Source organism: Gracilinanus agilis, chromosome 5 (genome assembly GCF_016433145.1).
Source record: "Gracilinanus agilis isolate LMUSP501 chromosome 5, AgileGrace, whole genome shotgun sequence".
Classification (NCBI taxonomy): Eukaryota; Metazoa; Chordata; class Mammalia; order Didelphimorphia; family Didelphidae; genus Gracilinanus; species Gracilinanus agilis.
In genome coordinates, this window is record NC_058134.1 from 62,311,443 (window position 1) to 62,318,710 (window position 7,268).

Sequence of the window (7,268 nt, forward strand, 5' to 3'; positions counted from 1 at the left end):
CCTCTTTTCCTTCCCCCTCCCTCTGTCACAGGATGAGAGGTAAAAGGAAAACTTCCCAAACTAAAGACCTGTTAGTCTGCTAAATCTCTGTCAGTCAATCAGCTAGAACTTATTAAGTATCTGTTACACACCCAGCACTGTGCTAAGGGCTTCCGATGCAAAGAAGGCAAAAAATCAGTCCCTGCTCTCAATCTAATGGGGGAGACAACATGCAAACAACTATGTGCAATACATAAGGGGTAAATTAAGATAAAGAGAGAAGGAACTGAGTGTCCAGTACACTGAGTGACCAGTAAAGGCTTTTTGTAGAAGGTGGAGTTTTAGTTGAGACTTAAAGGAAGCCAGAAAGTAGAAATGAAGGGAGAGAGAAATCCAGGTAGAAGGGATAGCCAGTGAAAAGATTTCTATTAAGGAGATGAGTGTCTCATTCCAGAAGCAGCAAGAAGAACAGTATCATTGTATTACAAAGTACATGGAAGTATAATTAGCATAAAATGAAACCCTGCTGTATATACTTACTTTAGTCATTATTTGATACATTATTATGATGCATAATAACTGTTGAAATCTCTGTTATATAAAGCAACCTATTGTATGTTTTCTTTTTGTTACAGATTCTGTTAAATTGATATGAAAAATATATCAATAAATCAAGGCTCTTAGATTTCATTAGCTTAGCAGTTCCCTTTGTTGAGGCAGATGGAAACCCATCTTTTAACTTGCCATATCATTTGCCTGAAACTTGTAGAGGTTAAGATTTTCCCAATGTCACACAGCTGTTAAGTGTTCAAGAGTGGATTCAACATAGGTCTTCCTGACTCCAAGTCCTACACATTGATCCTTTTTTTTTTTTTTTTTTAGTTTTTTAATTTTTTTTAGAAAAATTTTCCATGGTTACATGATTCATGTTCTTACTTTCCCCTTCACCCCGCCCCGACACCTCCCCCCATTGCTGATCCTCATTTCCACTGGTTTTAACATCTACACATTGATGCTGATTGGTGAGACCCCAGAATATATAGCTAGCTCCAGAATCAAACTTGCTCAACCTCAGCCATCTGGTCATCCCTCCTCAGTGGCTCAGCTTCTGTCCAGATACTAGTCCTGCCTCTCCACCTCTCATTCCAGAAATCATCATTATATCAAAAGTACATTTTGCCTTTCTAGGAAAGGCATATCAATCAACTAGCCTGTTGCTCCATTGACCACCCTATAACTTCCTAGACCAAAATATCTGTTCCAGATTGCCACTCTCCTGCTTAAAGGGCCTTATCTCCCCCATTCAAATATGAGGTCCTCAAGGGCAGAAACTATCTGGCTTTTGTAGTTGTATATAATAAATTTGTAGCACCAGAAATGCTTTTTCCCCCCCATTTTTTCCCTCATTCAGAAGACCTCATTCTCATAGCTTGAAAAATATACAAATAGAATGAAGGTCTGTTGTTTTTATTTCTCTGCATGCTCAGAGAGTGCTTAGGTAGAACCCCACCCAGTTGTGAGATCCAGCGCTTACTAAACTTTAAGGATATTGCATATTTAGTTTGTTACAAAGTCAGTTTAGAAGTTTGCTTAAGAATATCTGGAAAGTGAAAAAGCAAAGGTAATTCTCAGTTAGGACCTGATTTTACTAAGGCAATTTAGGATCCTACATTCTTACTTTGTTTTTACACTAAATCTCACTTGGCTTAAAATGAGAATGAAAACCAAGCCTACATTGTTAAGCTGATTGGTTTGAGAACCCGGTTGAATGATCTATATTATGCAATGGACTCTCACTATGACACTGCTCCAACTATGAAATCACTTTGTAAGTGAAACTACTTTATAATGAAAGCATCTTGGTACTTTGCTACCTAAATTACCTCGAACCGAGATCTAAGGCAGATCTGCTTTAAGCAGGATTCCACTTGATAGAGAATGATGCCATTGTGAGATTCCAAGTATCCTTATTTATGAATATGTTGTATATGTGTTCTTGGCTAAAAACTAAAAGAGCATATATTAATGTACCTTAATAACTGCAATCTGTTAATAGACATACCTGACATCAAGTTTGAGTGGTAAAGCTCTTGTTACTTGAAACTTTACTATTCCAAGGACTCCCATGTGGTAATGGCCAACACCAATGCCCAAAACTCTCCTTTCACATCTTACCAGAATATTTAATAAGTTGTTATGGTCAGCCCTATGTTGACAAAACTCCATTCTTAGCTAGGCTGTGAAATGAAATTGTTATTTACACTCATGCACACTGTCCCTGGAGCAACCAGTGCCTCCCACTTCTTTCCAAAGGAACTGGAAGGAGTAAAACTAACCAAGATCAGGTATTTTCTCTGTTATCAAATAAAACTAGATTAACAGTAAGTACTTTGGAATGACTTTCTGGCTGATGGAATAGCCAAAGATTGCATAAAAAATATGCAAAGTTTCCTTGACTACTTCTAGTCAACCCTGTGTTTTAGCTCAGCTCTTGGGCACTTTGAGAATGGCAAATTCTCTGGTTGCTTGCAGCCAACTGTTTACGACTCCTACTTGAACACTGAATAATACCCACTGAGCAGTTAGAACCAATGATTCAGTGGACCCTTAAAAAGGGAGTAGCTTATTGAAAAGAATGCTTCCCACAGTCAGAGGAAGAACTTCAGGAGAGGAAACATAGAAGAAAAACAACTGCTTGAACATATGGGTTGAGGCGGATATGATTGGGGATGTAGACTCGAAATGACCACACCAATGCAACTATCAATAATTTGGAAATAGGTCTTGAACAATGAAACATGTTAAAACCAGTGGAAATGCACATCAGCTGGGGGGGGGATGGTGAGGGGGGTGAAGGGGAAAGTAAGAGCATGAATCATGTAACCAGGTTAACTTTTCTAAAAAATAAAAATTATTTAAAAAAAAAAAAAGGGAGTAGCTTCCCTCCTATCTCTCTCTTCTTCAACTTTCCAGGGAGAATCATGTAACTCATGAGAGTCTGGCTCTCCCAGGAGGCCACCCAGTTTGGACTGGTTGCAAGGGTCCCTAGAAGATGAGCCCCTTGGTAAAGAGGGAGAAGGATACATAGTATTCCATGCCCATTAGGCTCAGCAGCAATTTTTATTATTAGATTGGTATATATACTCTATAAAAGAGGAGAGGATGAGTAGGAGGGAGACACTGGACCAAGGTTATTATTATTATTATTATTATTATTATTATTATTACCATAGAAATTTCTCTCATAAGACTCAGCGAACAGATTATTCATTAACTCCACATTTGCCCTGGCACCCAAAGCATACTTACACATTTATTCCTTCCTGCATGCACTTCCTGAATCCTCTCATTCCAAAACATTCTTTCCAAGATCCAATAATCACTTGAGGATTACTTTGTCCTGTATGGACACAGAATCCTTGGAATCTGAGAACTGAAAAGGATTTCTGAGACATTCAAATCCAGTCCAAATCTTAGCAAGAATCCCTACTATTACCTCCTTGACTAGATGCTAGCCAGTGTTTGCTTAAAGAACTCTAGTGAAGGGGAACCCACTCACCACCATCCAAAGTATCCCATTCCACTATTACATAGCTCTAACTGTTGGGAAATTTTTCCTAATTAAAAAAAAATTGAACTAGCATCTTTGCAGTTTTTACTTATTGTTCCTAGTTCTGTCCTTTGAGGCCAAGCAGAACAAATTTTATCCTTCCATTGGATGGCCTTTCAACTACATGAGCCCAGAATGGCTAGACTAGTTGTGGTATGCGGTTGTAACAGACTTCTACTGCACCATAAAAAATGACAAAACAGTATGAGTTCAGAAAAACTTGGAAAGACATATATGAACTGATGCAAAATGAAGTGAGCAGAATTAGGAGAACACTGTACATAGTAACAGAAATGTTATACAATGACCAGCAGTGAAGAACTAAACTATTATCAGCAAAGCAAGCTCCCAAGATGTCCACAAGGGACTCATGATAAAAAAAAAAAAAGCTACCCATGGCCAAAGAAGGAATTATTTAAGTCTGTTTGCAGATCAAAGTATGCCATCTTCCACTTTATTTCTTTTATGTGTTTTTTTATTATATGTGTGGTATGTGTCTTCTGTCACAACATGAGCAATATGTATTGCATGAAAGCACCAATATAACCTATATCAGACTATTTGGGGGGAGAAAGGGAGAGAATCTGAATCGCAAAATATCAGAAAACAGTTGTCAAAAATTATTTCTACATAATTGGAAAAAATGTAAGTCAAAAAAACAAATACATAAGCCCAGGCTATTATGAATCCTCAAAGTCTCCACTTCTCAAGGCTAAATATCCCCTAGTTATTATAACTGATTCTCGTATGGCATAAAGTCAAAAACTTTCATCATCCTACTTCTTCTCCATTGAATTCTCTATGGCTCACCAGTGGCCTTAAAAATGATCCCCAGTGGGGGCAGCTGGGTAGCTCAGCGGATTGAGAGTCAGGCCTAGAGACAGGAGGTCTTAGGTTTAAATCTGGTCTCAGACACTTCCCAGCTGTGTGACCCTGGGCAAATCACTTGACCCCCATTGCCTATTTAAAAAAATGATCCCCAGAATTGAATATAATACTATAGGGATTGTCTCACCAGGGCAGAGTACAATATTATCCTCCCCTCATTCTGGATACAATACCTGTCTAAATGTAGCCTAAAGTTTACATTAATTTTCTTGAACTGTCACATCACGCTATTGGCTTATATTGAGCTTGCAATCTTCCATAAGCCCCAGATATTTTTTCACATGAACTGCTTCTTAATCATACTTCTGCCTATTTTGGTTTTTTTTTAAGTTGATTGTTTTTAACCAAAATATTAGACTTTATGTTTCATTTGGACTGTTTGGACCAAACGAGTCTTCACATTTCTTGCTCATAAATTCCATCTTCTTATTATTCAGTTCAGTGTTCTAACTTGTCAAGACCTTTTTGTATCCTGACTCTCATTCCTCCAGTGAGTTAGCTATCATTTCCACCTTTGTGTTATCTGCATATTTGATAAGCATGCTATCAAGTCATGAATAAAGAATATTAAACAGCAAAGGGTCAAGCACAGACTTAGAGGATTCCACTACACACCTCATTCCATTAAACTATTAATGACTAATCTTTGGATCTGGCCATTCACACAGTAATTATACTATTATCTCTCCATCTCTTCTTTTCATAAAAATAGCACAAGAGGCTTTGTCAAATGCTTTGCTAAAATGTAGGTAAACTATATCTACAACATTTCTCTGATCTACCAGTCTAATAACAGGTAAGGGAATACTGTAAGCTCAGTCTGGCATGGCCTTTTCTTCATGAAGCCAGACTAATCTTACAGTATCTCCTTACCTATATGGCTAACGGGACTACTGGCTCCACTTAATACAAATTTATCCACAACCCATCCACATTTTCTCATTTTATGATGTATGTCTTTCCATTCTTTTAGGGTCTCTATCAAATACAGTGGATGTTTTCCTCTGTAATGAAATTATATATACATATACATATGTGTATATATATATCTATACATATAGATGCATATGTGTATGTTTCTATACATTGATCTATGGGCTATAAAACTATGTTTAAAACCTATTCACAATTCTCTAGGAATTGAAATTCTATTAAAATACACACCAGTACTTATTTTATCCTTTCTATTATTGTTCTATAGCATTTATGTCTTCATGTCCTCTTAATCTAAGTAGATTGTGATTTGTTAGGTAGATTACTAAATTGTAAGCTCTTTGAAGACAAGTATCAGGTATGGAACTTCTATTTTTATCCCCAACAATGTCCAACACAATATTTGGTACGTGGAAGCCATGGACTATTTTTTCAATTGATTGATTGATTGATTAAGAGGAAGCTTTTATGCTAAGGGTGGATTTTACCACTGTATTCCAAGAAATAGAGAATCCTTGGGAAGGAAGAATTTGGATGAAAGAGAAAATATCCTTAATGGAGAATGTTCTTGGTCAGTCATTTTTCATTTATGTCTGACTCTTCATGACCCCATTTCAGGTTTTCTTGGCAAGAATACTAATGTAGTTTGCCATTTCCTTCTCCAGCTCATTTTCATAGGTGAAGAAACTGAGGCAAATAGGACTAAGTGACTTGTCCAGAGTCACAGAGCTAGTCTTCCTGACTCCAAGCCCAATGCTTTTAGTGGAGAATAGAGTTAAACAAAATAAATCATTTAAACTAATACTGTCTAATGAAGGGTTTTCATATACATGGAAGCAAATCTCAGTATGATATCTTATTTGTTAAGAAATACAGAATTGGAAAGAATAAGAAAAATTTCATTTTAGGAAATATAATGAGGCAGTGTAAATTAATTGTTATTTTCATTTACAAACCAGAAAATATAGACTTAAGAATTAGATCCATCTGAAGATAAATAACATGGGGATTATAACAGGTTCTTAAAAGTCAGTAAAATCCCATCTCCCAATAGAGTAAGCTGGTTTAAGGGAAAGGGAAGGAGCATTTTTAATATAGCACTTACTGTGTGCCAGGCCCTGTGCCACTTTTACAAATATTTTACAAACATTATTTAAATCAAACCTGATATGTAACATAGGCATCATCAAATGAGATATATGAGAAAGAGCTAACTTTCCACAAAAAGGAGCTAACTTTGGTTATAGCATAAATGGAATCAAATAAGCAACTCCAAGTCTCAGAAATGAGAGACTGTCCTAGCATAAATTTGGCCCAAATTAAGTGATTTGCCCAAAGAAACATAATGCCAAACCTAGCCTAAAATCCCAGACAAATTGCAAGAATAATGCTGCCTCTCATGGAATGGGAAATCAAACCCGTTGAAGACTTCTGTCCTATATAAAAGTCCTGTCTATTTACTTGCTAAGATGTGGTCAGAACCTCTTTTAATTTTCATGACTAAAAGAAAAAGAAAATCCAACAATGAGAAGCAGCAGAGAAATGGGAAGACTTCTCTGGTATGTTGCATACATTGTTGTTAGTTATATTGTTTGTGCTTAAATATTATTGGGGTTTTTTTTTAATGAAGAAGGGTTTCATTTTGGGAAAGTGGAACAGGAAGAGCATATTTTGAAATGGTTATGAATATCAATGAAGGGCATCAATATAATTATTTTTAAAGGATGACAAGTTCTTAATGTTCACTGCAGAAATTAGCCTATATAGATTGGAGAAGTAGATTCTAAATGATCATTTTTTTTAACATTTATTAATATTCATTTTTAACATGGTTACATGATTCATGCTCCACCTTTCC